The following is a 6,902-nucleotide window of genomic DNA, read 5'->3' as shown; positions in this document are numbered from 1 at the left end:
GACTCTCTACAGTGTAGTATAGGTTTAACTTTCATCAACAATGTGATATTGTCCGGTGAGTGCTGCTGCCTCCTTAAGAACCAAGAACCTTTATGTCAGTGGTCATGGAGGGAAAGCAAAATCAGAAGGAAAGATGCATACAAATAGAGGAGTCAATCCAGTCTGCTCCAACTTTCATCTATTCCAGGTGGGCAGTTCAACATTTTGTACAAAGATCCAGAAATCCCAAGAAACAATAAAACTTGCCATTTACTAAGTCAAGGTTGACACACAAAAGAATCCGCACATGAGCAGGAAAAAAGGCAAGAGGGATGGTGCAAAATGCACTGTTAGCCTGTAACTGAAAAGAAAACCCACTCCCAACCAGCACATGGGCTGTAAAAGCAACTACGTCTACACTGCAACACTATTTTGAAATAACTAGTGCTATTACAAAATAACTTAGGCCATGTCTACACAGTCGGCAGTTATTTCAAAATAGTGTCAAAATACCATCAAGCTGGAGGACTTGTTACTCCGACTTCTGTAACCCTCATTATACGAGGAATAAGGGAAGCCAGAGGAAGAGTGCTCTATTTTGAAATAAGTGCTGGGTAGACACTCCCTACTTTGAAATAAGATACGCAATTAACGTAGCTCAATTTGTGTAACTTATTTCGAGTTAAGCTCTGCAGTGTAGACACACCGGTTATGTCTGGACTACCCGCAGCTTCCAAAAGAAGATATGCTAATTAGGCACAAATTTGCATATCTTATTCTGATCCGTTTTTCGGAAAAGTTTAAAAAAAAAAAAAAAGCAGACTAGATGGGAGGGTTGCGCAAAAAAAACCCTTTTTGAAAGAACCCTGTAAACCTCATTCTTTGAGGAATAAGGGTTCTTTTGAAAAAGGGGGAGGGTTGCGTGAAAACCCCCATCTAGACTGCTTTTTTTTCTGAAAAAACCTCTTCCAAATAGGGAGCATCTACACAGCACAGTAGTCTAGATGTAGCCAGACTTAGCCAGTGAGCGAGAGTGACAAGATAAAGGCATATCAAGCCATTCCCTTTTTCCAGAGCAGGCTTTAAGACTCAGTTGGCATGAATGAAAAAGAAATCAGTCGTTGCTTTGCATGGCATCTTTTCACACTGAAAATGTAACTTGCTTTTGGATAGAATTGTCATTACTCTGAGCCCAGTGAAGTGCCTGCTTCAGAAAAATCCTTGGGTCAGTGCAAAGTCTAGGTCCAACAATGAAAAATAAAGGTCCTCCACAAAGTGAGAAAAAAGCCACCAGTTGTTACATGCTGGATAAAACACAGCTAAACACATTGTGGGGCGCAATCCTGCATTCCTGGGGAAATGGGCTCCTTCTTACAGAGCCAGAACTTGAGGAGTCTACAGGTGCACAACTGTGACTTCCATAATTTGTGGAAGCAACTACCATGACTGCGCACAAATGGCAAGTCAGACATATAGCTGGTCATGTTCACAAGCAGTTACCACCATTTCAGCAGCCTAACCTAGGAAATTACAACATAACAATTTCCATATTTGGAAGGAATTCACTCTGGTACAGAAAATCCACACGTGGCTTTGGCACCTCTTCAGACCAGAAATGTTAGAGGTGCATAGCCTTTGCGTTGGCACCGGTTGAATAAGAAGTTGGGGAGATGGACACAGGGAGGGAAGAGTGAGATTAGAAGAAGAGTGGTGGAGGGCTGAGATGAGGACCTTGAGGTTCCCGAAGGAAGAAACTGAGACTGAGAGCAACCATGGGGAAAAGCTGAGACTCAGATGGGGAAACCAAAATGGGGACTAGCTAAGTGATGAGACCTGTCTTAGGAACTACAGGAAGGAGGAGTGACAGACAAGATTAGAACTCAGAAGGAACAGGTTAGGCTGGTGGGACAGGAATCAGGAGGTCAGGTGTGGAAGAACAGCAGCAGATGAGCCTATGACCACTGGAGAACTGGAGACCTCCTTTCCAGAACTAGTAATGGAATCCAATATTCCTGGGTCTCACCATTCCTCTGCTGTCAGCAAACTGCTGTGAAGCCAACTAGCAAAATATACCTCAGCCTCCTCTGATGGGTGGGCTACACAGAAGATGACAATACACTAGGGCTATGTCTACACTCGCGGCTTCTTGCGCGAGAAAGTTGCAAATGAGGCTAAGCATGGAATATCGCTGAGCCTCATTTGCATACCTAATGAGACGCCATTTTTGCAGAAGAGGCTCTTGCGCCAGAAGGAGTTGTCTACACTGCCCCTTCTGGCGCAAGAAAAACCCTCTTGCGCAATGCCGCTATTCCTGAAAATAATCAGCATAGCTGCATTGTGCAAGAGGGTTTTTCTTGCGCCAGAAGAGGCAGTGTAGACAGCTCCTGGCGCAAGAGCCTCTTCTGAAAAAATGGCGGCTCATTAGGTATGCAAATGAGGCTCAGCGATATTCCACGCTTAGCCTCATTTGCATATTGCTCACGCAAGAAGCCGCGAGTGTAGACATAGCCCAGTGGTATTTGTTATACTGATAGCAAAACCTGCCAACCGGGAAGATGTGAGGGGCAATTGCTCCAGAGCCCAGCAATTCAAAGGGACCTGGAGCTCCTGGTTGCTGCTGCTACTACAGCAGCCAGAGCCCCAGGCCCTTTAAATCGCCAGTTGAGTACTACGCCATGTGCTCCAGGCCGCACTGAGGGCTGGCTGCTCTAGCCCCGCCCCTTCTATCCGAGGCCCTGCCCCTTCCGGAAGCATGGAGCCACCCCACACACACTTTGCCTAGAGGCCCACGGAGGCCGTCAGCTCCCTTGCTGATAGCTCAAGTGGCCAAGGTCTGTGTTGTGCATCTAGGTTCCAGCCCTGCTGCCAAACACATGGGAGTCAGTAAAGTGCCACCTGATGGAATTTCTGATTTTATGTGTAGCTGTATATTCATAATAATCACTTCCACTTCAGTCACATCTGATTTTCTTGTGCACAGAGTATGGAGACGCCTCTTTTACTTCAAATTTTAAAAAAAAAGCATTTTTGTCTGGAATTTTTAAAACAGCTTAAGTGAACTTGAATTTCAGTGCATCCTAGCATCTAATGAGCCTTTGTGCATTGGCAAATTCTACCCCACTCTGAACCTATCCCACCACATTTTTTCTACGGAAAATAAAGAAAACTGGAAATTTGCTTTTTTTTTTGCATGTCAAACAAATTCTTATTACAAAAAGTTGGAATTCAGTGATTTTCTACTTGGTTTTTCCAATCTCCTTTTTACAAATGTAATTTCTGTAACCCCCATGGAAGTGAACTCAGAAACGGATGGATGTTGCCAACTTCTAGAAATGATGGTGGTTTCTTGCCTCTAGACATACAGGATTTCTTGGAAGCTCTAAAGAGACTCCCAAATGGCAAGCCGAAGAAAAAACATTCCTGGGTCCACTCTGTGGCAAAGAGGAAGGAAAAAAATAAACAAAGGGGTCCCTCTTAGCAGCATAAATAGCCAAAAAACCTTCACACTTTGGCACAGCAGCAAAACGAAGATACAAAATGTCTTTTCTCCTTTACTAACGGCAGCCAGTTGGAGGGCCTTTCTAATCAAGAGTGCAATCTCCCTCCCACAAGCCTTTCTTTCCAGTAACCCTAATCCTTTTAACAAGCTGCAGCTAAAGGCCTTTCCAGGCCTGACTGTGCATGTAGCCTTACAGTGTACGCCTATGAAGCTGTTCAGCAGAACAAAGCATAGGCTGGGTCAATCACATCTCCTTTTCCAGGGAGAAATTCATCTTTTGCACGCAAAAAACAAAATCAGGAGCAAATCTTACTTTTAACCTCTTCTCTGTCTATCCACATTCCACTGTGCACACAATCCAAAGGCACTTTCCCCTTCTGTCAGCCAAACTTCAGAAGCACCATAGGGAATATTTTGCATACCTCCTGCTCTGTTTTAAGAGAATATTAATATCAGTTTTTGTGAAAGTTGAAACACAAGATCCAGATCTTCAGCTCTTCTTTATAACTGGAAAATTGTAAATGAATGTATAATTTTAAAAACATTTATATATTTATATATATTCCGGCTTCCAGGGCAACATAACAGTTTGCACCATCTGGAGATCTGGCCCTTGCACTTTTGCTGAGTTGAAATCTTAAAATAATGGTTTTGGTCTTTTAAGAAAAAAAAACCAATTACATCTCAGTTTTAGTGCTATTTAGGTATTTACAACCACATGGAAACAATGGTAAAGTGGATCACATCATAGCTCCCATATTACAAGGACACACGAAACCCTCACCTTTCACAAGACATACAAACAAAACATGTTTCCTCAAGAAAAATAATTTAATGAAGACTCATAGCAGTAGAGGTTAGTCACCATGTGCAGTAACTATGTCTCTTTGAGTGGTAGGGCATAAATTTGTCTGGAGCAGGCACACAGATCAAAAAGGCGCCACTACCAGAAATCTCCAATCATGGGTGCATGCATATCTGCATTGGAGAACCCACAGAGACTACTCGAAGTAGCTTAATTAAATGAATTAAATTTAACTTAAGATAAAACAACAAATAAGGAAATGGACAGAAAAAGAGAAATGAGGGCTTTTCAGGAGCTGACTGGTTTGTGTTTGTTCTCTTTGCCCCTCCTTTTTTCTCTACAGTCTTCCTGAATTATTCCTTTACAAGCAGTCTGTTTGCATGAGAATGAACAGACATCAGCACTTATATTTCAGCTACAGCAGACATTCCCAGCCCCTCCCCTTCTATGTCACATGGATATCCCTATACCCACAACCACACAGCTAAAGGATGTCTTGCCCACATTAGAGAACAAGCACTGTATAACTTGATCGATTTAAAACCAATCTAGTTACACTGGTGCAAACCCACTAATACAGACAAATGCACTTACACTGGCTTAAATTGTGATTACAGCAATTTAGCTTAATGCAGCAATTTACTAACCATAACATACCTCATTAAACAAGATGGGTTAAAAGGTGCTTTACAAACGTTTACGTACATCTCTACTATGGGGTTTGCACCAGTGTAAGATTGGCTTAAAATTGATTTTGCTAAACTGGAACCACATTCCTAACATGGAAAAGGTCCTAGATTGTCAAAGATAGTAATTGGAGTTGATAGATGCCAAGAAACCAACAGGTAAGTTTGTACTCAGCCTGGCAAAGCCATGCTACCATGGCTACATTGCTGTTTATACTCACACTAGTTGGATGATGGTTGTGCAAGTATATTTATAGGAGCAGGAGACTCACATCCCTAACCTGAAGTGTACAGGGAGACCTTCATAGATAATGGTATCCTCTCTACCGACTTTTGAACAGTCCAACAGAATTCTAGAGCAGTGATATTATTCTCTATTCCATTCTACACGCTGATTTCAGAAGCTAGAGGAAGGATAAGGATAGGATGGCATATGACATAGGACTAATGCTAAGTGGCTACTCACTTCCAAGCAAGCAGAGGCCAACAGGAGGTCAGGGAAATGCAGCTGGAGAAAGAAAACAGTTCAGGCAAGAGGAGGGAGAACAGCAGAGAGGTTGGGGCAGAGGGACATAGATCTTAAGATCTTGTGACTGACAAATCTCCAGATGCCTCTTGATACATTTTAAAGTAAATTTAAAATAGTAAGGGGAACTCTTTACCCAAACCTGAGGTCACTACTGCTGGAGCTCAGTGGAGGACCCTGAGGTATGAAGAAATCATTACCAATGATAATACTTCGTGCTTTTATTAGCACTTTGCCAGCACTAACTACGGTAATTAGTCTGTGCGTAACCCTTAGAAGGTGAGTGAGAAAGTATTATTGTCCCTATTTTATAAAGGGAAAAACAAAGGCAAGAAGATTAAATAATCTGTTCAAAGCCAATGATTCAGTTTCACACCAGAGCTATAATTATTATGTTTGGGGGTTTTCCCGTGTCTAAAATATGCGTGGCACTCTACAGGCATAGTCTGCATCAAAGAGATCACAATCTAAGGCCCTGATTCTGCAGTGAGCTCAATGTGAAGTCAGGGAGCCACCCAGACAGAGTTTCTCGCAGGATTGGGGCCTAAATAAGACAGGCCACAAGCAGCCACACAGGGGTATGCAGCAGAAAATGAAGCCAATGGCTACAAATACAAGGGGATACCATTGGTCAAAAAGCTGCACATGCATCTTGGAGGTTATTTTACAGTTGTTGGGAGCAGGGTAGTTTTAGCATGCTTTAGTTTTTGTTTCTGTTATTTTAAAAAATAGCTTGACATGAGCATAAGAAGTTGAGGTTGGAGTTTAAGAGGAGAATGGTGGGGAAATGGTCCCATAAAGGACTTAAAATAGTAGTGAAGGAGAAGGAGAGATGACTGGAAGGAAGGAAAAGGAAACTGAGGATTGCCCTTCTCCTAGTCCAATGCTTATTCCTTCATACCTTGCTGCCGCCTTCCAAGTATCCAGGAACTCAGAATCTGTCTATTTACTGAATGATGATCCCTTATTTAAAACAAACAAAAACAAATCACATGGGGGGGAAAAACAAACCACAGTATTGCCAACCTCAAATGTTCAAAAATCATGAGTCAGGCTCACCAGAAATCATGAGCTTGGCTTTAAAATCATGAGATTATGCAAAAGTAATACATTTGGTGTTCATTTTATTACCTTCTGCTTTTTGAGCCTTGTGAGTGCACGGGGGCCACATTTTGGAGCCTTCTCCCCAGCCACAAGGGCTAGAAACTTACTGGTTTTGGTTTTGAAGAATGACGACTGAAATCATCACATCTCCACTGACCCCAGGAGTTGGAGCAATAATTATCCTGAGACTCAAGACAAAATCATGAGAGTTGGCTGCACTGAAACCAGTCTTAGGCTAAAAAGAATGTAGAACTGCAACCTTGAAAGAAAATGACTTAAAAACATAGATACTTTGCATAATCA

The sequence above is a fragment of the Pelodiscus sinensis genome, chromosome 2 (genome assembly GCF_052426305.1).
Source record: "Pelodiscus sinensis isolate ZL-2025 chromosome 2, ASM5242630v1, whole genome shotgun sequence".
Lineage (NCBI taxonomy): Eukaryota > Metazoa > Chordata > Testudines > Trionychidae > Pelodiscus > Pelodiscus sinensis.
Note: the sequence above shows the minus strand (reverse complement) of the source record.